The sequence below is a fragment of the Nerophis lumbriciformis genome, linkage group LG07 (assembly GCF_033978685.3).
Source record: "Nerophis lumbriciformis linkage group LG07, RoL_Nlum_v2.1, whole genome shotgun sequence".
Classification (NCBI taxonomy): Eukaryota; Metazoa; Chordata; class Actinopteri; order Syngnathiformes; family Syngnathidae; genus Nerophis; species Nerophis lumbriciformis.
In genome coordinates, this window is record NC_084554.2 from 50993455 (window position 1) to 51019000 (window position 25546).

At 40.1% G+C, this 25546-nt stretch overlaps 1 protein-coding gene across 1 annotated transcript in view; it reads left to right on the forward strand.

Moving 5' to 3' along the window:
• The first annotated feature begins 361 nt into the window (after positions 1–361).
• The window catches only part of nck1b (NCK adaptor protein 1b), a 112441-nt gene continuing 87256 nt past the window's right edge, over positions 362–25546 (forward strand). The window contains exon 1 of the mRNA XM_061964881.2: positions 362–595. The gene's annotated coding sequence lies outside the window, so the exon portion shown is untranslated. The remainder of the gene's footprint in view (positions 596–25546) is intronic.

The following is a 25546-nucleotide window of genomic DNA, read 5'->3' on the forward strand; positions in this document are numbered from 1 at the left end:
AGTTTGAAGTATCAATTATCCAAACACAGTTTTGTTTGCATATTTTCAGGATATATATATATATATATATATATATATATATATATATATATATATATATATATATATATATATATATATATATGAAATACTTGACTTGGTGAATTCTAGTTGTCAATATACTCCTCCCCTCTTAACCACGCCCCCAACCACGCCCTGCCCCACCCCCGACCACGCCCCCACCTCCCGAAATCGGAGGTCTCAAGGTTGGCAAGTATGGTCTAATTAGTCGTGAGTGTGCCGAGAATTGTGTTTTAAACACGATGACGTAAGCAGCTGGAGTGTGTCCAATCACAAGAGCGTCTGCCGCTCCAACAGCCAATGGGGTGCGAGTGGGCGGGACGTGGCGCCCCCAGCATCTTTGTGTGGCGGCTCTGTGGTTAGCCTTAGCATGAACTATGTTGCGGACAGCGATGACATGCTGGGACGGCCACGCTAGTTTCGCTCCTTCGACGACGTGGAACATTTAACGCGGACCCTCGGCGACGTCGCCCGCGCACACCGTTGCTCACAGACGCGGCGAGGAAGAGGCGGCCACCTACCGGCAGAGAAGAAGGTGAGGCGTGTCGTAAAATCTGTGCTGCCACTGGCGGCGGGCAGCTGCAGCGGGGCGCCCGAGGCGATGCTAAGGCTAGGCTAAGCTAGTCCGGGCTAGGCTAAGCTAGTCCGGGCTAGGCTAAGCTAGTCCGGGCTAGGCTAACCAAGACTATGCTAAGCTAAGCTAGGCTAGCTCTTTCCCATCAGTCGGCGGCAAGCAGACTAAATGCTAACAAACCAGCTTGCTTCTTACTTCCGACCCTTATGTCTCAACCTTTTTTCTTCCCAAAACCAAACATTGGGTATTGAAGACCAAGTAAGCCCTGCAAAGTTTGACGGAATTCGTCATAGTTCAGTCATCATCTAACGGGGCTTTAGTTGCTTCTGTAGCATCTCTCAGTGTGTTAGCATCTTTTCATATTAAAAAGTGAAAGTACCAATAATTGACACACACACACACACACACACACACACACACACACACACACACACACACACACACACATACACTTACACACTAGGTGTGGTGAAATTAACCTCTGCATTTGACCCATCCTCTTGTTCACCCCCTGGGAGGTGAGGGGAGCAGTGAGCAGCAGCAGGGGCCCACGCTCGGGAATCATTTTGGTGATATTCAACGCCCTGCTGCTTTTATTTGAGTACAACCTGTTTATTTATATATATATATTAGGGGTGTGGGAAAAAAAATCGATTTTAATTAGAATCGCGATTCTCACGTTGTGCGATTCAGAATTGATTCTCATTTTAAAAAAATCGATTTTTATATTTTTATTTATTATTATTATTATTTATTTTTTTAAATTAATCAATCCAACAAAACAATGCACAGTAGAGATGCGCGGTTTGCGGGCACAACCGCGGAGTCCGCGGATTATCCGCGGATCGGGCGGATGAAATTTAAAAAAATTAGATTTTATCCGCGGGTCGGGTCGGGCGGTTGAAATTTAAAAAAAATTAGATTTGAAATAGATTCAGGCGGGTGGCAGTTAAACCGATTCGGAAATATATATACATAGTTAAATGTTGTTACCCACATACGAAAAACGAGCAGGCACCTGCAGCATATGCCACAACAGAAGAAAAAAAAAAAGAGAGATGGACACTTTTACGGAGCGGAGAAGGGGCCCCTTCCCCCGAGAGGGCCCCACCGGGAGCCGTAGCTGAGGCGATCCGCGAGAAGGGCCCGACGCACGTCCAGGGTCACCACCGCGCCCACCGCACCGACACCCCGCCTCGTCCGCCTTCGCCGCGGCCGGCGTCACGCGCAGCAGGTAAGCAGCTTACCTGCCCGCCACCCCCGTGGCCGGGGGCTCGTAACAGGGGTCACTCCGCGCGCTCCGCCCGCGCAGCTTACCTGCCCGCCACCCCTGTTGCCGGGGGCGCGTAACAGGGGTCACTCCGCGCGCAGTGCGCTCACGAAAGGGGTGGGGCTCACCCTGGTTGATATAGACAGCAGCTAGGACGGTGGCCATGGAAGTCGGAACCCGCTAAGGAGTGTGTAACAACCCACCTGTCGAATCAACTAGCCCTGAAAATGGATGGCGCTGGAGCGTCGGGCCCATACCCGGCCGTCGCCGGCAGCGAGACGCGCTTGGAGGTGCGCTCAGCACGGCTCCCATATGATTGCGCACTGGTGTGCGTCTGGGCCGTGACAGTGTGACACGCGAATGTCTGTGCTGCATTGGATCAGTCTCCTTTCTTTAACAGGCAAAAGCTTTATAACCTCACTAATGCCTTGCATCGTCTATATTAGATATATAACAACGGGCGGGTGCGGGCGGATGCGGTTCTGATTAAATGTTAGATCGAGTGGATGGCGGATGGTTGACGACGTTCTGATGCGGTTGCGGATGAAATAATTGCCTATCCGCGCATCTCTAATATATATATATACATATATATTAGGGGTGTGGGAAAAAATCGATTCGAATTAGAATCACGATTCTCACGTTGTGCGATTCAGAATCGATTCTCATTTTTTTTTAAATCGATTTTTATTTTTGTATTTATTTGTAATTTTTATTTATTTTTTTAAAAAATTTTTTATTAATCAATCCAACAAAACAATGTACAGCAATACCATAACAATGCAATCCAATTCCAAAATCAAACCCGACCCAGCAACACTCAAAACTGCAATAAACAGAGCAATTGAGAGGAGACACAAACACCACACAGAACAAACCAAAAGTAGTGAAACAAAAATGAATATTATCAACAACAGTATCAATATTAGTTACAATTTCAACATAGCAGTGATTGAAAATCCCTCATTGACATTATCATTAGACATTTATATATATATAAAAAAAAAAAGAACAATAGTGTCACAGTGGCTTACACTTGCATCGCATCTCATAAGCTTGACTACACACTGTGTCCAATATTTTCACAAAGATAAAATAAGTCATATTTTTGGTTCATTTAGTAGTTAAAACAAATGTACCGTATTTTTCGGAGTATAAGTCGCACCTGCTGAAAATGCATAGTAAAGAAGGAAAAAAAACATATATAAGTCGCACTGGAGCCTGGCCAAACTATGAAAAAAACTGCGACTTATAGTCCGAAAAATACGGTACATTATTGCAATCAGTTGATAAAACATTGTCCTTTACAATTATAAAAGCTTTTTACAAAAATCTACTACTCTGCTTGCATGTCAGCAGACTGGGATAGATCCTGCTGAAATCCTAATATTGGTATCGGTATTTAAGAGTTGGACAATAGCGACAATATTTTTTTCCTCGGGAAATAAATAGTTTTTGAATCGAAAATCGTGTTGAATTGAAAAAAAAAAATCGATTTTGAATCGAATTGTGACCCCAAGAATCGATATTTAGTCGAATCGTGGGACACCCAAAGATTCACAGCCCTAATATATAAATAAATATATATATATATATATATCCATCCATCCATCCATTTTCTACCGCTTATTCCCTTTGGGGTCGCGGGGGCGCTGAAGCCTATCTCAGCTACAATATATATATATATATATTAGGGCTGGGCGATATATGGAATATACTCGATATATCGCGGGTTTGTCTCTGTGCGATATAGAAAATGACTATATCATGATAGTGGATTACCGTATTTTTCGGACAATAAGTCGCAATTTTTTTTCATATTTTCGCCGGGGGTGCGACTTATACTCAGGAGCGACTTACTTGTGAAATTATTAACACATTACTGTAAAATATCAGATAATATTACCGTATTTTCCGCACCATAAGGCGCCCTGGGTTATAAGCCGCGCCTTCAATGAACGGCATATTTCAAAACTTTGTCCACCTATAAGCCGCCCCGTGTTATAAGCCGCATCTAACTGCACTAAAGGAATGTCAAAAAAACAGTCAGATAGGTCAGTCAAACTTTAATAATATATTAAAAACCAGCGTGATGTGGGCGCGCATGGAGTCGTATATCAACATGGACGGAGCTGCGTGAAAAAAGCCACCCGGCCTCTTCGCGTAAACTTACCTTAACCACTCGCTCATCTTTTCTTCATCCATCCATCCCTTCGAGTTAGCTTTTATGATGACGCCGGCTGGAAAGGTCTCTTTTGGCAAGGTCTTCCTTTTGAATATCACCATGGGTGGAAGTTTCTGGCCATTAGCATGGCAAGCTAGAACCACAGTGAAGGATGACTTCTCATTCCCTGTGGTGCGAATATTCACCGTACGTGCTCCCGTTGTATCCACAGTGCGGTTCACAGGAATATCAAAAGTCAGTGGAACCTCGTCCATGTTGATAATGTTCTCTGGCCGGATCTTTTTTTCAGCTATCTTGTTTTTACAATATGCACGGAAAGTAGCCAGCTTTTCTTGAAAGTCTTTAGGCAGTTGCTGTGAAATAGTAGTCCGTGTGCGGATGGAGAGATTGCGTCTTTTCATGAACCGGAAACCTGTCGCTTAGTAGGAGCCATTTTGTGGTCTTTACAGATGTAAACACACAAAGGAAATGAAACGTACGGTAATATCCGCGCGCTTCTTCTTCTTCTTCTTCTACGCGGGCGGGTGGTTGCTTACAGTAGAAGAAGAAGCGCTTCCTGTTCTATGGGGGCGGGTGCTTACCTTGGCGGTTGCTTGCGTAGAAGAAGAAGCACTTCCTCTTCTACGGGGAAAAAAGATGGCGGCTGTTTACCGTAGTTGCGAGACCGAAACTTTATGAAAATGAATCTTAATATTAATCCATATATAAAGCGCACCGGGTTATAAGCCGCACTGTCAGCTTTTGAGTAAATTTGTGGTTTTTAGGTGCGGCTAATAGTGCGGAAAATACGGTACTTAGCTCATTCACGTAATAGACTAGACCAGGGGTCGGCAACCTTTACCAGTCAAAGAGCCATTTTTTTTTAAATTTAAAATGAAATAACACTGCATAAAAAGTTTTTTTTTGTGCTATGTATAAACCAGGGGTCTCAGACACGCTGCCCATTCCTTAATATGGAATTTGAATGCGGGTGCCGCACGCAGGTTTTATATGAATGACGCTTGTCAGCGTCATGCGTGCTGTGTTGGTACAGCATATAGCACCCACTACAATCGGCGTGCCTGATCAGCCACACGTTGTATGGGGCTTCCGCTTACTCACGTAGGTGACAGCAAGGCATACTTGGTCAACAACCACACAGGTTACACTGACGGTGGCGGTATAAAAAAAACAAACTTTAACACTCTTACCAATAATGCGCCACACTGTGAACCCACACCAAAGAAGAATGTCAAACACATTTCGGGAGAACATCTGCTCCGTAACTCAACATAAACACAACAGGACAAATACCCAGAATCCCATGCAGCCCTAACTCTTCCGGGCTATATTATACACCCCCGCTACCAAACCCCGCCCACCTCAACCGATGCACAGAGGGGTGGGGGTTTGGTGGTAGCAGGGGTGTATAATGTAGCCTGGAAGAGTCAGGGCTGCATGGGATTCTGGGTATTTGTTCTGTTGTGTTTATGTTGTGTTACGGTGCAGATGTTCTCCCGAAATGTGTTTGTCATTCTTGTTTGGTTTTGGTTCAAAGTGTGGCGCATTATTAGTAAGAGTGTTAAAGTTGTTTTATATGGTCACCGTCAGTGACCAAGTATGCATTGCTGTCACGTACGTGTGCGAGCAGAAGATGCAGACTGCATAACAAGGCGTTGGGCTGGCACGCTGTTAATACAGATTGTAGAGGGCGCCAAATGCTGTACCATCATGGCACGCCCTTACTATAACTGTAAGTGTGAAAATCGGAGATTATTAATCCCGGGAGTTTTCTGCGAGAGGCACTGAAATCCGGAAGTCTCCCGGGAAAATCGGGGGGGGTCGGCAAGTACCGTATTTTCCGCACCATAAGGCGCCCTGGGTTAAAAGCCGCGCCTTCAATGAACGGCATATTTCAAAACTTTGTCCACCTATAAGCCGCCCGTGTTGTAAGCCGCATCTAACTGCGCTAAAGGAATGTCAAAAAAACAGTCAGATAGGTCAGTCAAACTTTAATAATATATTAAAAACCAGCGTTCTAACAACTCTGTTCACTCCCAAAATGTACGCAAATGTGCAATCACAAACATACGTATATCAACATGGACAGAGCTGCGTGAAAAAAGCCACCCGGCCTCTTCGCGTAAACTTAAACTTACCTTAACCACTCGCTCATCTTTTCTTCATCCATCCCTTCGAGTTAGCTTTTATGATGACGCCGGCTGGAAAGGTCTCTTTTGGCAAGGTCTTCCTTTTGAATATCACCATGGGTGGAAGTTTCTGGCCATTAGCATGGCAAGCTAGAACCACAGTGAAGGATGACTTCTCATTCCCTGTGGTGCGAATATTCACCGTACGTGCTCCCGTTGTATCCACAGTGCGGTTCACAGGAATATCAGTTGCTGTGAAATAGTAATCCGTGTGCGGATGGAGAGATTGCGTCTTTTCATGAACTGGATCCCTGACGCTTAGTAGGAGCCATTTTGTGGTCTTTACAGATGTAAACACACAAAGGAAATGAAACGTACGGTGATATCCGCGCTCTTTTTCGTCTTCTACGCGGGCGGGTGGTTGCTTACAGTAGAAGAAGAAGCGCTTCCTGTTCTATGGGGGCGGGTGCTTACCTTGGCGGTTGCTTGCGTAGAAGAAGAAGCGCTTCCTGTTCTCCCGGGAAAAAAGATGGCGGCTGTTTACCGAAGTTGCGAGATCGAAACTTTATGAAAATGAATCTTAATATTTATCCATATATAAAGCGCACCGGGTTAAAAGCCGCACTGTCAGCTTTTGAGTAAATTTGTGGTTTTTAGGTGCGGCTAATAGTGCGGAAATTACGGTAAGCTGCTGAGCCGCATCAGAGTGATCAAAGAGCCGCATGCGGCTCGCCGACCCCTGGACTAGACGCATACGATTTCTTCTTGTTGAAGTCTGGTTTAAGTCTTCCCACACTTCACGACAGTCACTTTCTGCTGAAAGTTCCTCAGTGGCCTCCAGCAGCCGAGAGCAAAGCGCCGACTGTGCATATTCGTGACGGCCAAATTGTAAAAAAAAAAAAAAAAAAAAAAAGCTAATGTGGCTCAAAGTTTCCACGGTCAGATGACAAGACTCGCTGCTGCCACCAAGACATTAAACACAGGGGGGGAACTTTGCCTCTCAGACATGTGTTTTATATTGAAATATACTTGATATAATACCTTACATCTGCAAAGGAACACTGCAGTTTATAATCTCACTATATTCTGCTATATTCATCATGTGATAAAAACTGCAAGTTTTACTTCCTCTTCTCCTTTTTTGTAAATTATTGACTTATTGACTTATTTGCAACAAGAGGAAGAATAGCTCACAAATCCACTATTGTTTCACACGGTTTTTGCTTTGTTTTGGTGTACCTTGTTCTTTTGAACAGCCCAGAATATCGCCTATTACAATCTAGGGTTGTCCCGATACCAATATTTTGGTACCGTTACCAAAATGTATTGCGATTCAATACTTTTCTGTCACGTATGGGTCGCAGCTTACTGCGGGGTTCGTTCCCCCGGGATGCAGACGGACCGCTCCGGACAAGACGTGCAGGTAGGAGTAGGGATGTCCCGATCCGATATTTGGATCGGATCGGCTGCCGATATTTGCCAAAAATTGCGTATCGGCTAGGCATGGGAAAATGCCGATCCAGATCCAGTTTAAAAAAAAAAACTCCGGTCCGTGTTTTCCAACGCACCGATTTAAATAATACATTCCACTTTTCTGCTGCTCCGTAATTTCCGTTCCGCATTTTCCAGCACACCTTCAACACATCCACAGGTCTGTGGATTCTCACGCATTTGCTTTTAGCTGCTGGCAGTACACGACAGGCTCTTCTCACTCTTTCCTGTGTCTCCCTCTCACAGACAGCAAGCGCACCTTCTTACACACGTCACATACTGTCACGTCATTCGTCACATACTGTCACGACATACGTCACATACGTATACGTCCTCCCCGAGCAGAGAGGTAGCAGCATGGCTAACGTTTGCTGTGATGCTAGCGCAGCCGTGCGAGCAATGCTCCCTCTAAGGTGCTCGCCTGTGCAATTGCGCACTGTTTAAGCGTCCTCTGCGCATAGCAATTATATGCCACGCATAACAATTTTCGACACACGGACACGACAGAGAAAACAGTTTTCGTCATCATTGTTCAAATATTGTGACGTCTGTCGAGACGCTTATCTCCATTCGGTGCCACACGCCCACACCATCAAAATGCTGAGGCAAAAATTTCCACATCAACACCGTATGAAAAAATTAGTGATTTTTTTATTTGTGATTTCCTTCTCTGCATGAACGTTTAAAAGTAGCATATATAAATGCAGTATGAAGAAGAATGTTTTAATGTAGACATGCAAGCCTTGAAAGAACATTTTGAAAATCAAGACTACATTTCCTGCAACTGGGTGCATTTCTACCCTATATTTTAACTTTAGATTTATTCTCATATCAAACTCTTTTGGCTGTCTTTTTGACACTTACATCCGGCGCCCCCCTCCACACCCTGGATTATAAATAATGTAAATAATTCAATGTGATTATCTTGTGTGATGACTGTATTATGATGATAGTATATATCTGATAGTATATATCCGTATCATGAATCAATTTAAGTGGACCCCGACTTAAACATGTTGAAAAACTTATTGGGGTGTTACCATTTAGTGGTCAATTGTACGGAATATGTACTTCACTGTGCAACCTACTAATAAAAGTCTCAATCAATCAATCAAAACACATAGAATCATCATACTGCTGTGATTATATGCATCAAGTGTTCATTCAAGGCTAAGGCAAAATATCGAGAGATATATCGTGTATCGCAATATGGCCTTAAAATATCGCAATATTAAAAAAAGGCCATATCGCCCAGCCCTAGTTCAATGATGCCATTTCTGTTTGTCATGTATAATTTTGTCTATTTTGTGTTTATCCTTGAATAAACAGGTCATTTTCTTGTTACCAACCATTGTGTATTATTCAAACTCCCCTAATTCAGCTGGCTAGTTGTTATCAAGAGTACTAAAACCCTTTTCAACATGATTCTGACAACTCAGTAGGCTAAATAACTTTAAACTTTAATACATGCTCGGATAGGCCAGTATCGGTCAGTATCGGTATCGGTCGGTATCGGATCGGAAATGCAAAAACAATATCGGTATCGGATCGGAAGTGCAAAAACCTGGATCGGGACATCCCTAGGTAGGAGATGATTTATTTATCATAAATCATACCGAAAACAGAAAATAAGCAAAAGGAAAAGGTGCCGATCGCACGAGAAGCTAAGGTAACCAACTAGCACAGGAATCGTAGACTAGGAAACAAGAACTACTAACATAACTTGTTGCATGAAGCAAACAATAAAACCAGACCGAGTGTGGCGAGCAACGAGAATAAATAGCTCTCTGATTAGTGGTCGATAGCAGGTGAGCGTGCCGACCACTAACCAGAGGCAGGTGAACCCAATTAATCCCCATGGAAACCAAAACAAACCCAGAGGTGCACAAAACAGGAACTAAGGGAGTCCAAAACTAACAGAACATAACTAAACAAAACATGATCCGGCCACGGATCATGACACTTTTCTAAATAAGGGGACCACAAAAAATGTCATTATTGGCTTTATTTTAACAAAAAATGTTACGGTACATGAAACATATGTTTCTTACTGCAATTTAGTCCTTAAATAAAATAGTGAACATACTAGAACACTTGTCTTTTAGTTGTAAGTAAACAAACAAAGGCTCCTAATTAGTCTGCTGACGTATGAAGTAACATATTGTGCCATTTATCATTTTATTATTTTGTCAACATTATTAAGGACAGGTGCTAGAAAATTAATTATTAATCTAATTGTTCATTTACTGTTAATATCTGCTTAGTTTCTCTTTTAACATGTTCTATCTACACTTCTGTTAAAATGTAATAATCCCTTATTCTTCTCTTCTTTGATACTTTACATTAGTTTTGGATGATACCACAAATTTGGGTATCAATCCGATACCAAGACGTTACAGGATCATACATTGGTCATATTCAAAGTCCTCATGTGTCCAGGGACGTATTTCCTGATATAATATAATTAGGGCTGCAACAACTAATCGATTAAAATCGATTATAAAAATAGTTGCCGATTAATTTAGTCATCGATTCGTTGGATCTATGCTATGCGCATGCGCAGAAGAATTTTTTTTAATTTATTTTTTATTAATTAATTAATTTTTTATTTTATTTTTTTATAAACCTTTATTTATAAACTGCAACATGTACAAACAGCTGGGAAACCATAATCAAAATAAGTACGGTGCCAGTATGCTGGTTTTTTTTCCAATAAAATACTGGAAAGGATAGAACTGTAGTTTGTCTCTTTTATCCAATTATTAATCGATTAATCAAAGTTATAATCGACAGATTAATCGATTATCAAATTAATCGTTAGTTGCAGCCCTAAATATAATATAATATACACTTTTAAAAAAAACGAAAGAAGATGTTGTGACGGCAAAAGATATCGATGTAATCATAGTAGTATCGACTAGATACGCTCCTGTACTTGGTATCATTACAGTGGATGTCAGGTGTAGATCCACCCATGGCATTTGTTTACATTGTGAGGCCGGTGAGCTATTGTATCCTCCTACGGTGTGTCGTGAAGCATGTTTAGCTATTATAGCGGGCCAATTTAGAACAGAAATACCATGGTCCGTAAACCAGGCACGGGTAGATTTTGCGCTGTGTGCAGGCGCCAAGTCCTGTTGGAACTTGAAATCTCCATCTCCATAGAGCAGGTCAGCAGCAGGAAGCATGAAGTGCTCTAAAACTTGCTGGTAGACTGCTGCGTTGACCCTGGATCTCAGGAAACAGAGTGGACCGACACCAGCAGATGACATGGCACCCCAAACCATCACTGATGGTGGAAACTTTACACTAGACTTCAGGCAACGTGGATCCTGTGCCTCTCCTGTCTTCCTCCAGACTCTGGGACCTCGATTTCCAAAGGAAATGCAAACCAAACCATGCCATGTCATCTGCTGGTGTCGGTCCACTCTGTTTCCTGAGATCCAGGGTCAACGCAGCCGTCTACCAGCAAGTTTTAGAGCACTTCATGCTTCCTGCTGCTGACCTGCTCTATGGAGATGGAGATTTCAAGTTCCAACAGGACTTGGCGCCTGCACACAGCGCAAAATCTACCCGTGCCTGGTTTACGGACCATGGTATTTCTGTTCTAAATTGGCCCGCCAACTCCCCTGACCTTAGCCCCATAGAAAATCTGTGGGGTATTGTGAAAAGGAAGATGCAGAATGCCAGACCCAAAAACGCAGAAGAGTTGAAGGCCACTATCAGAGCAACCTGGGCTCTCATAACACCTGAGCAGTGCCAGAAACTCATCGACTCCATGCCACGCCGCATTAACGCAGTAATTGAGTCAAAAGGAGCTCCAACCAAGTATTGAGTATTGTACATGCTCATATTTTTCATTTTCATACTTTTCAGTTGGCCAACATTTCTAAAAATCCCTTTTTTGTATTAGCCTTAAGTAATATTCTAATTTTGTGACACACGGAATTTTGGATTTTCATTTGTTGCCACTTCAAATCATCAAAATTAAATGAAATAAACATTTGAATGCATCAGTCTGTGTGCAATGAATAAATATAATGTACAAGTTACACCTTTTGAATGCAATTACTGAAATAAATCAAGTTTTTCAAAATATTCTAATTTACTGGCTTTTACCTGTATATACATATATATATATATATATATATATATACATATATATATATATATATATATATATATATATATATATATATATATATATATATATATAAATACATTGATATATACAGTATATAATTTATATTTATTTATTTTGCCGTTTTTGTTTACATGTTAAAGGTGTTTTAATGAATATACATGCATGTTTAACACATATAGATTCCTTTCTTTCATGAAGACAAGAATATAAGTTGGTGTATTACCTGATTCTGATGACTTGCATTGATTGTAATCAGACAGTAGTGCTGATAAGATCCACGTTTTCAAATGGAGGAGAAAAAAAGTTCCTCCTTTCTGTCTAATACCACATGAAAGTGGTTGGTTTTTGGCATCTAATTTGTCCAGCTTCCATATTCGTTTTTATACACTTTACAAGAAATACATTGGCGGCAAACTCCGTAGCTTGCTAGCTTGTTTGCGCTGGCTTTCGGAGACTCTTATTTTGAAAGCGCATGCGCTATGGAGCGGCACTTTTATTGTGAAGACAGGAACTGTGTAGTCAGTCTTTAGGCTTTTGACGGGATGTACGGTTGAAATAAAAAAGGGTCTTTTTTTCCTTCACAATTTTGATTGATTGATTGGAACTTGTGTACCCCGCCTTCCGCCCGATTGTAGCTGAGATAGGCTCCAGCGCCCCCCGCGACCCCAAAGGGAATAAGCGGTAGAAAATGGATGGATGGATGGATGATTGGAACTTTTATTAGTAGATTGCACAGTACAGTACATATTCCGTACAATTGACCACTAAATGGTAACACCCCAATAAGTTTTTACACTTGTTTAAGTCAGGTCATGTGACCCTCTGTTTGATTGGTCCAACGTCACCAGTGACTGCATCTGATTGGTAGAACGGAGTGAACGTCACCAGTGACTGCATCTGATTGGTGAAACGCAGGCACTATGAAGGTCTGTCTGACAGACCAAAACAAACAAAGCGTGCATTAACAGATCGATAAAAATTAGTAGCAAGTAGCGAGCTGAATGTAGATAAAAGTAGCGGAGTAAAAGTAGCGTTTCTTCTCTATAAATATACTCAAGTAAAAGTAAAAGTATGTTGCATTAAAACTACTCTTAGAAGTACAATTTATCCCAAAAGTTACTCAAGTAGATGTAACGGAGTAAATGTAGCGCGTTACTACCCACCTCTGCTCAACGCCAAGTGACACCTTGACATTTAACTCATGCATTTTAGCCAGCAGTATCAATGCCGGTTTATCAGTCACGGTTCTACGACAATTTCAATTTTTTAAAGGGTAAAACTAACTGTCGGTAATTAAACCACGGTTTATCATTACAAACCCCGTTTCCATATGAGTTGGGAAATTGTGTTAGATGTAAATATAAACGGAATACAATGATTTGCAAATCCTTTTCAACCCATATTCAGTTGAATGCACTGCAAAGACAAGATATTTGATGTAAAATCTCATAAACTTTTTTTTTTTTTGCAAATAATAATTAACTTAAAATTTCATGGCTGCAACACGTGCCAAAGTAGTTGGGAAAGGGCATGTTAACCACTCTGTTACATGGCCTTTCCTTTTAACAACACTCAGTAAACGTTTGGGAACTGAGGAGACACATTTTTGAAGCTTCTCAGGTGGAATTCTTTCCCATTCTTGCTTGATGTACAGCTTAAGTGGTTCAACAGTCCGGGGGTCTCCGTTGTGGTATTTTAGGCTTCATAATGCGCCACACATTTTCAACGGGAGACAGGTCTGGACTACAGGCAGGCCGGTCTAGTACCCGCACTCTTTTACTATGAAGCCACGTTGATGTAACACGTGGCTTGGCATTGTCTTGCTGAAATAAGCAGGGGCGTTCATGATAACGTTGCTTGGATGGCAACATATGTTGCTCCAAAACCTGTATGTACCTTTCAGCATTAATGGCGCCTTCACAGATGTGTAAGTTACCCATGTCTTGGGCACTAATACACCCCCATACCATCACTGATGCTGGCTTTTCAACTTTGCACCTATAACAATCCGGATGGTTCTTTTCCTCTTTGGTCCGGAGGACACGACGTCCACAGTTTCCAAAAACAATTTGAAATGTGGACTCGTCAGACCACAGAACACTTTTCCACTTTGTATCAGTCCATCTTAGATGAGCTCAGGCCCAGCGAACCAGACGGCGTTTCTGGGTGTTGTTGATAAACGGTTTTCGCCTTGCATAGGAGAGTTTTAACTTGCACTTATAGATGTAGCGACCAACTGTAGTTACTGACAGTGGGTTTCTAAAGTGTTCCTGAGCCCATGTGGTGATATCCTTTACACACTGATGTCGCTTGTTGATGCAGTACAGCCTGAGGGATCGAAGGTCACGGGCTTAGCTGCGTACGTGCAGAGATTTCTCCAGATTCTCTGAACCCTTTGATGATATTACGGACCGTAGATGGTGAAATCCCTAAATTCCTTGAGAAAGGTTTTTCTTAAACTGTTCAACAATTTTCTCACGCATTTGTTGACAAAGTGGTGACCCTCGCCCCATCCTTGTCTGTGAATGACTGAGCATTTCATGGAATCTACTTTTATACCCAATCATGGCACCCACCTGTTCCCAATTTGCCTGAACACCTGTGGGATGTTCCAAATAAGTGTTTGATGAGCATTCCTCAACTTTATCAGTATTTATTGCCACATTTCCCAACTTCTTTGTCACGTGTTGCTGGCATCAAATTCTAAAGTTAATGATTATTTGCAAAAAAAAAAAATGTTTATCAGTTTGAACATCAAATATGTTGTCTTTGTAGCATATTCAACTGAATATGGCTTGAAAATGATTTGCAAATCATTGTATTCCGTTTATGTTTACATCTTAACACAATTTCCCAACTCATATGGAAACGGGGTTTGTATAACAATAATCGTTTAAAGTTCAGGGCGCTCCGTATCATTTGTATGATTAAACCATTAGTCCAAGCAACATAATGGAAACTTGTTTTGCTGTCCAGTAATGGACTCAATCCATTAATTCAAAACCTGTCATGTCAACCGTCCCATGCCTAGTACATCTAGTAGGGTTTTAGTGGAATTTTAATTAAATAAAAGTAGCATTTAGACCAGACCAGGGCCACATGCGGCCCATTAAGATTTTCAATCTGGCCCCTCGGATGTTCTACATAATTTTGTTAGACCTTTAACATCAAAACTGTAGCCGCCATTATGATGTGCAGTGCTGTTTTTAAATTACCGTAAGTAAGTTTTGAACTATAGAAAGTATTTTAATGGTTGTAATCTGCACTTTTGAGTCTTATAGTTTAGTTTAGTCTTTATTTGAAGGGACAATGCACAGAAACATTAAGCTCAAAGACAGATATGTTCTGTACCAGTTTATAGTTAAATAGCTCATTTCCATCTGCAGTCCGTGGCTACCTAAATTAAAGGGATGCAAAAATCATGCAATAAAATTATGACAATAAAATCATAATAGCATGTAATCAAATTAAGAAAAGTCATAAAATGCCCTTCCATTGACACATAGTTAATATACAATACAACCACACCTCATTTACATCATGACACAAAGACAATACATGCTTTTGTTCACATCTGTCATCATTTGTAAAAACAACCATGATTTTAACACACACCTCACAATTTACAACAAAAATGCTCTCATGGATAAATATAACATACCTGCCAACTACTCCGGTTTTCCCGTAATTAGTACGGTTTTCATCAACCTATTCCGGGTTACGGTTGCAGTGATAAAAAATACGTTTTTTCATTAATTAAAAAAAATAATTTAAAAAAAAGTTTTATTCACGAAATCGCGTAACAACAATGACAATCGACACTGCTTCCCGTAACTTCCTATCGAGCCATTCCGAATGCCATGCGCGAGGCTATTTATAGCACCGCTGCCAAGCACGAGGCACCGTTTGTTTCCAAACGAGCGAACGATCATGGAATCAGCCGGAGAAAAATCGCAAACGAGTCTTAAACCGAAAAGAAAACTGCAGTCATTCCGTGAAGAATATTCAAAAGCCTATCCGGGAATAATTATCCGTTCCAAAAAGGGTGAAAACTACGCGAATTGCACCTTGTGCTGACAAGATTTTTCGATCGGACACGGAGGAATTAGCGATGTAAAAGACCACGTTGGGACAAAAAAAACACAAGTCTAATGCCGTTGCTAGCGATACAAGTGGAAAACTTTCAACGTTTTTCGTAGCCCAAACAGATTCTTTGGATGTGATAAATGCCAAAGTTTTATTTACGGAGGCAATAATTGAGCAAACAAAAAGGTAATGACACCAATGTTATCTATTGGAATTGTTTAGTACTGTTAAAAGTGTTTATACTATTTATGCTTTCAAGTCCAAGTTGAAGAAATCTTGTTAAATGTTGACAGCATAACTACCAAAATACAGAAGTATGTCCTTAATATTTTTGCAGTGCTATTTCTGTTGAAAAGTTAAAATGATTACATTAGAGATGTGATGTGCCACTTTTCAAGTGTCTGATGGCTTAAATTAATTTTCATTAATTTTTCATATTTTGAATTCTTTTGAAAGGCTTACAAAAAAACTACATTTGAATTGTAATTCCATGCTATTGACAGGACTATTAATTTTAATGAAGTTAGCTTACCATGTTTACAGTATGATAATTGTGATAGAAATGTGAATTTTAGGCACAGAATATTTTTTACAATTGAACAAGGCAGTAGATTATACAAGCTTGGACAGAAAGTTAATAATGACACCAATTTTTTTTTTAATGTAATTGTTTAGTACTGTTTTACCATTTGTTTACTGTAAAAAGTGTTTATACTTTCAATTAACAAATTGAAGTCTTGTGAAAGGTTGACAGGATAACTGGCATTAACTGTCAAAATAATTTCAAACTATTGAAGTTAGCTTACAGAATAAACATGTCAATCAACCCATATGATTTTTGCTGTAATATTTTTGTTTTGAAAAGTCACTGTGACTGATAGAAAAGTGATGGTTTTAGCAACATTTTAACCTGTCTGAATGCTAATAATCATTTTGCGTCGGGGAGCGAAGGAACCCCCCACCAGGACTTTGTCCTGGACCTACCGGGGCCTGCGGCCCTTGGATCCTGGCTACTAGGTTTTTCTGATTTCAAAAGTTGGCAGGTATGATATAATACACATTAAGTTGATGTGTCAAACATAGTGCCCACCTTAGTGACCGTGTGAGCAGCTTTGATTGCTCCGAAGCCAGTTTTCAACTTCAATTGTGAATGAAGAGTAATCAATCAATCAATCAATCAATTCCTTTATTGTCATTGTCATAATAACACTTAAGTCATACATGTCAACGAGAATCTGTTAGACTTTACACGTTTGTTGTGAGGTCGTTCCATTCCTTTACCGCTTTATATGAAAAGGCTGATTGTGCAAAATATGTTTTACATCTGGGTGCGCTACACTGCCCCCTGGTCGAGGCCCGTGTGTTTCTAGTTGTCACAGCAGATGTAAACTGGACAAAGTGCTTAAGTGGTGCTGGTGCAGTGTTATTTAGGATTCGATGGGTCATTCGTATTGATGCTAATCTTTGAATGTTAGCTAAATTTAACAATCTATATTTTTGGAGAACTAAACAGTGATGGTGGTTATTAGGGATGTCCCGATCCAGGTTTTTGCACTTCCGATCCGATACCGATATTGTTTTTGCATTTCCGATCCGATACCGATACTGACCGATACCGATACTGACCGATACTGGCCTATCCGAGCATGTATTGAAGTTTAAAGTTATTTAGCCTACTTAGTTGTCAGAATCATGTTGAAAAGAGTTTTAGTACTCTTGATAACAACTAGCCAGCTGAATTAGGGGAGTTTGAATAATACACAATGGTTGGTAACAAGAAACTGACCTATTTATTGAAGGATAAACACAAAGTAGACAAAATTATACATGACAAACAGAAATGGCATCATTGAACTAGGGCTGGGCGATATGGCCTTTTTTTAATATTGCGATATTTTAAGGCCATATTGCGATACACAATATATATCTCGATATTTTGCCTTAGCCTTGAATGAACACTTGATGCATATAATCACAGCAGTATGATGATTTTATGTGTTTTGATTGATTGATTGAGACTTTTATTAGTAGGTTGCACAGTGAAGTACATATTCCGTACAATTGACCACTAAATGGTAACACCCCAATAAGTTTTTCAACTTGTTTAAGTCGGGGTCCACTTAAATTGATTCATGATACAGATATATACTATCAGATATACTATCATCATAATACAGTCATCACACAAGATAATCACACTGAATTATTTACATTTATAATCCAGGGTGTGGAGGGGGGCGCCGAATGTAAGTGTCAAAAAGACAGCCAAAAGAGTTTGATATGAGAATAAATCTAAAGTTAAAATATAGGGTAGAAATGCACCCATTTGCAGGAAATGTAGTCTTGATTTTCAAAATTTTCTTTCAAGACTTGCATGTCTACATTAAAACATTCTTCTTCATACTGCATTAATATATGCTACTTTTAAGCTTTCATGCAGAGTAGGAAATCACAACTAAAAAAATCACTAATTTTTTCATACGGTGTTGATCTGGAAATTTTTGCCTCAGCATTTTGATGGTGTGGACGTGTGGCACCGAACGGAGATAAGCGTCTCGACAGACATTACAATATTTGAACAATGATGACGAAAACGGTTTTGTCTCTCGTGTCCGTGTGTCGAAAATTGTTATGCGCTTATTTTTTTATTTGATTTTGTGCGTGGCATAGATTTGCCGTGCGCAGAGGACGTTTGAGCAGGCGCGCACCTTAGCGGCTGCGCTAGCATCACAGCTAACGTTAGCCATGCTGCTACCTCTCTGCTCGGGGAGGACGTATACGTATGTGACGTATGACGTGACAGTATGTGACGTATGACGTGACAGTATGTGACGTATGACGTGACAGTATGTGACGTGTGTAAGAAGGTGCGCTCGCTGTCTGTGAGAGGGAGACACAGGAAAGAGTGAGAAGAGCCTGTCGTGTAATGCCAGCAGCTAAAAGCAACTGCGTGCCTGTGGATGTGTTGAAGGTGTGCTGGAAAACACGGACCGGAAGTTTTTTTTAAACTGGATCTGGATCGGCATTTTCCCATGCCTTGCCGATACGCAATTTTTGGCAAATATCGGCAGCCGATCCGATCCAAATATCGGATCGGGACATCCCTAGTGGTTATAGTAGTTAATCCGCTAATCTACGTCACAGCAGCTCAGAGCAGGAACAAAGCAGAGTGGGCGGGGTTTGTTTTCAGAGCAGCCAGCCCCAAATGCTTGTGTCAGAAACAGATGCGGAAGCAAATTTTTATAACAAATGTCTGCATAAAAGTGATAATATATCATATTGTAGGTGTTTTTATTTTGCTGTTTGTTACATTTTTGTTGTGTTTTGCTTGATTGTAAAATATGTCTATGGAGGAGCTGGTCTGAGAAGTAAAAAATGTTCAAATGTTGTTAATATTCAGTGTTTTATTGTTCATAGTTAATATTGTAAATCCCACTTTCTTTATTTTAATGCACATTTTGGGTGTCCCGTTCTGTAAAAAACTGTAAAATTCCTTTCCGTTTTTTTTGAGGTGGTCTGTCATAGCTTTTTTAGAATTCTATCGGACATTGTGACTTTTGGCATTCGTGTTCCTGAAAAAAAGAGACCCAAACACACAAACTGTACAGCAGATTTTTTTCACAGCTAAATGTGTATATATCATTTATACACACATACATATTGGCCCTTCAGACACATTTTTTCTCACAATGTGGACCCCGAGTCAAAATATTTGCCCAGCTCTGGTCCAGGCCATGTGGTCTCTCCCTCGGCAGCCATCGTTGCCATCATTTGTCAAACTGCGTGATGACAAAGAGGTGAAATTAATACGCCGGCTTCTTCTCCGCTTCGCCGACATCCTGGCAAATATGAGCCCTGGGGTGCCGTCATAAAAATGCCACTTGGGGCCGGTGTCTGCCAGAGACACGTGTTGGAACCTGTGGATCAGGATCTCCCAAGCATTCCTGGTTGAATGCAGATAACACGCAAAAAAAGTCTAGAAATGTACTGTGTGCAACTTTTAATACAAAAAATAGCTAAATTAAATCTCAACCACAACCATAAACTTGCTCTTTGTATCTTGTAACTGAGCTAGTTTGATCAAACTATTTCCCTTGGGGATCAATAAAGTTTGTCTAATTTCTAAATATTTTGACTCGGGGGCCACATTGAGAGAAAAACTTTGTCTGCGGGGCCAATGTGTATGTGTGTGTGTATAAATGATATATACACATTTAGCTGTGAAAAAACCTGCTGTACAGTATTTGTGTTTGGGTCTCTTTTTTTCAGGAACACTAATTCCAAAAGTCACAATGTCCGATAGAATTGTAAAAAGGCTATGACAAACCACCTCAAAAAAACAGAATGGAATTTTTTTTTTTTTTTTATTAATGGTACACCCAAAATGTACATGAAAATAAAGAAAGTGGGATTTACAATATTAACTATGAACAATAAAACACTGAATAATAACACCATATGAACATCTTTTACTTCTCAGACCAGCTCCTCCATAGTTGTGTATCTTTTACAATCAAGCAAAACACATCAAAAATGTAACAAACAGCAAAATATGAATGCAAAGGGTAATAAACACCTACAATATGATATATTATCACTTTTATGCAGACATTTGTTGTAAAAATGTGCTTTCGCATCTGTTCCTGACACATGAGTTTGGGGCTGGCTGCTCTGAAAACAAACCCCGCCTACCCTGCTTTGTTCCTGGTTTGAGCTGCTGTGACGTAGATTACCATGGTGTCAGTGCTTCTACGGTGGGGTTAGCAGGTAAGCATCAGGCAGCGGATTCTCCCCAAATTATAATAAAACACCTCCCAGTCAACTACTAGTAACATCACTATGAGCCCGTTGACGTTCTAGAAACAAACGGCAGCTCAGCTCACTCGCAATTCTGGCTTGAGGTGAAGGCTAATTAGCTTTTAGCGTGACGTTAGCTAATTTTGCGGTGTGCGTGTGTGTGTGTGTGTGTGTGTGTTACGGACAGCAAAGCCCTGTCTGTCTGTTATTTCACTTTACCTTTTTCTGTGTTGATTGAGCTGTGTTGAAGCAGCAAAAAAGGACATTATGTTAAATGTAGAGTTTCTGTCTCTGACAGTTTATATAATAATGTAACTGCATCATTAAGCCTACATCAGGGGTGCTCACACTTTTTCTGCAGGCGAGCTACTTTTCAATTGATCAAGTCGTGGGGATCTACCTCATTCATATATATAATTTATATTTACTTATTTATGAAACATATGTTTTTGTTAACAAGTTAAAGGTGTTTAATGATAATGCAAGCATGTTTAACACATATAGTTAATATTGTTAATAAATTAAAGGTGTTTAATGAAAATACAAGTATGTTTAATACATATAGTTAATATTGTTAACAAGTTAAAGGTGTTTAATGATAATACAAGAATGTTTAACACATATAGTTAATATTGTTAATAAGTTAAAGGTGTTTAAAGATAATGCAAACATGTTTAACACATATAGTTAATATTGTTAACAAGTTAAAGATGTTTAGTGATAATGCAAGCATGTTTAACACATATAGTTAATATTGTTAATAAATTAAAGGTGTTTAATGATAATACAAGAATGTTTAACACATAGTTAATATTGTTAACAAGTTAAAGGTGTTTAAAGATAATACAAGCATGTTTAACACATATACCGGTAGTTAATATTGTTAACAAGTTAAAGGTGTTTAAAGATAATACAAGAATGTTTAACACATATAGTTAATATTGTTAACAAGTTAAAGGTGTTTAAAGATAATACAAGCATGTTTAACACTTATAGTTAATATTGTTAATAAGTTAAAAGTGTTTAGAGATAATACAAGCATGTTTAACACATATAGATTCCTTTCTTTCATGAAGACAAGAATATAAGTTGGTGTATTACCTGATTGTGATGACTTGCATTGATTGGAATCAGACAGTAGTGCTGATAACGTCCGCATTTTCGAATGGAGGAGAAAAAAAGTCCTCCTTTCTGTCCAATACCACATGAAAGTGGTTGGTTTTTGGCATCTTATTTATCCAGCTTCCGTACTCCTTTTGTATACACTTTACAAGAAATACATTGTTAGCAAACTCCGTAGCTTGCTAGCTTGTGCACGCCAGCTTTCTGAGACTCTTATTTTGGTAGCGCAGGCAGGATGAAGTAGCGCTTTTATTGTGCAACTGTGCAGTCGGTCTTTGGAGTTTTGACGATAGATACGGCGCCAGAGTCTGTTGAAATAAAGTGTTTCTCGCCTTCCAGTCGGTAATTTTAATGAGCTGGCAGCAGCCAGCGTCATCTCAGAAGACCCTCGGGTGCCGTGAATGTCAATCAAGTGACGAAAGTGACGTCATAGTGAAGATTTATGATCGCTCATTTTTAGGACTATTTTTTTTAATGGCTGGCTGTTGATCGAGATCGACCGGTAGCTCGCGATCGACGTAATGAGCACCCCTGGTCTACATGAACTCCATGGTGTTCAGGGATGAATAGTCTCTCCTATTGCTATTGTACAATTTTTTCAGCTATAGTTACGTTAATCATTAGTAATGAAGCAGCCTAGTTTTGAATGGCAGGGTCCCTGCTATCACATGTTGATAAAAATATAACATTTACATAATACAAATCAACTACAGGCTTCCCAAATGCTGTTATAAATTAAGCATGATGAGTTGACTTGAAACTGTTTAATGTTGCACTTTTTGTATGTAGAAGACAAGTTTTGCCATTTTATTTAATCTGAGCAACAACTTGAGGCAGTTTAATGTTGATTAACGTGGGCAGAATTATTATAGTGTTCCCAATGTTAAAAGGATAAAGCAATTGTTTACAAATTTGGTAAATAAATAACCCCAAAATTTATATTTTGTTGTTTTCTTACTGTACCGAAAATGAACCGAACCGTGACCTCTAAACCGAGGTACGTACCGAACCGAAATGTTTGTGTACCGTTACACCCCTGGACAAGTCTCCATCTCATCCCAGAGCCAACACAGATAGACATATGTCGATAATACAATTTTTCGCCAACAAACAAATTGGTCGACATCGTCGTGATGTCATCACTGGTGTTTTTCAACATGACGGGTGAAAACATGGGAAGTGTGGAAATATTTTCTCCTATTCTCGGTTAAAAAAAATATGTATACCGCGGTCATTTTGCAAAGAAGACCTTGTTTTTATGACGTTATCTGTATTACCAGAGCAATAGACAGCTAAAATGTTAAGAATTAATCAATAATATATCAGTGTAGAGCTTTTTAAACACAACATGCTTCTTTCTTTCTGATGAAGTTAGTTTTGTTGTTTTAGCGTTTGTTGTTATTGCTGCTATTTTAACTGTCCCTTTTTTAATGAAAAACATACTTTTCCTGTGTTCCTGTGCTTGTATCTCAAGCGGAATTAAAAATTTGATGGCTAAATTAGAGCCACTGATAGCGTGTACGCTTTATAATCTGATGAGTCGACTAATAGTTAAGATAGTCGATGGCTAGTCAACTATCAAGATAGTCGTTAGTTGCAGCCCTAGACTAGTAACAGAACATCATTATGGATTTAATTAGCTTTAAAAGTACAAACGTGGGGACATTTACATAGTGAGATAAATGTTAACACGGTTTATGAACTTGGTGTGTTCAGCACCTACATGATGATTAGATGAAGAGGTTTATGCTACATAATCTGACGAGTCGACTATCAAATACCATACCTCATGTTTGTCTAGTCCAGGGGTCGGCAACCCGCGGGTCCGGAGCCGCATGTGGCTCTTTGATCACTCTGATGCGTTTCAGCTGCATACTTGCCAACCCCCCCAATTTTCCCGGGAGACAAGCGGATTTCAGTGCCTCTCGCAGAAAACTCCCGGGATTAATATCCTCCGATTTTCACCCTTAAAATAATAATAAGTGCGTGCCATGATTGTACAGCATTTTGCGCCCTCTACAATTTGTATAAACAGTGTACCAGCCCAACCTCTTGTTGTATGCATCTTCTGCTTGCACACGTAAGTGACAGCAAGGCATACTTGCTCAACAGCCACACAGGTTACACTGACGGTGGCCATATAAAACAACTTTAACACTCTTACTAATAATGCGCCACACTTTGAACCAAAACCAAAAAAGGATGACAAACACATCTGCACCTTAACACAACATAAACACAACAGAACAAATACCCAGAATCCCATGCAGCCCTGACTCTTCCGGGCTACATTATACACCCCCGCTACCACCAAACCCCGCCCCCACCCTAACCCTGCTCCCTCAAACATCAACCCCCCCCTCCCGGGATTTGGTAGCAGGGGTGTATAATGAAGCCCGGAAGAGTTAGGGCTGCATTGTATTCTGGGTATTTGTTCTGTTGTGTTTATGTTGTGTTACGGTGCAGATGTTCTCCCGAAATGTGTTGGTTATTCTTGTTTGGTGTGGGTTCACAGAGTGGCGCATTATTAGTAAGAGTGTTAAAGTTTTTTATACCGCCACCGTCAGTGTAACCTGTGTGGTTGTTTACCAAGTATGCCTTGTTGTCACTTACGTGATCAAGCAGAAGTCCCATACAACGTGTGGCCGGGCCGGCACGCTGGTAGTAGTGGGCGCTAAATGCTGTACCATCACGGCACGTTCGAGAGAATAGTTGCCCTGAAATTCATAGTCTGTCGGAGAAATCGGGAGGGATGACAAGCATGACGCTGTCAGCCGACATTCATATAAAACTCGCGGGCTGCACTAACATTCAATGTTCATAATAAGGTGTGGGCTGCGTGTTTGTGACCCTTGGTTTATACATAGCACAAAGCAAAACAAAAAAAACTTTGTATGCAGTGTTATTTCATTTTAAATTTCATAAGGTTTTTGTGGCTCCCATTGTTTTCTTTAATTTGTGAAACTGGTCAAAATGGCTCTTTGACTGGTAAAGGTTGCCGACCCCTGGTCTAGTCTGTGGTCGCTATGGTCACATCTTCTGTTATTTTGAAGTCCATTTTCTGTCACAATGAAATGAAGAAGTAAAATGAAGAAGTGAAAATGGGGCCGTAATATCATTTGTGTAGTTTCTGTCAAATAGTGATTTAAAAAAAAATATCAAAGGGAACCTATGAGGATTTTAGTCTACATTTAAAGGGGAAGTGCACTTTTTTGAAATTTTGCCTATCGTTCGCAATCATTACGAAAGACATGACGACGGATGTATTAATTTTTAATGCATTCTAAATATTAAATAAAGTCTGCTTACAATGGAGTCTATGACAGCCACTATATTCTGCCTATAAAGTCCTTAAAAACATCCAAACACCTCCATTAATGTTTTATATACATGATGTAAGTATATATGTAATGTAGTAACATTTAATATTTGCGTATTTTGACCATTTTAAGCATTCATTTAAAAAACACCTGTTTTTTAACAACATCACTGATTATTACTCACTGCAGACTTTATGAGAGCCAACAAACATAATAAAACATCACTTACTGTACAAGGTCTGCTGTCATTAGGATGCCGACTGCTAGGATGTTCATATATTCCCATTCAGGTGAAAAATGACTCTTAATCCTCGCCAAGGAAAGGGCGTCTTGTCGTGTCGTTCTCGCCATTGCTCTAAATTGGCTGT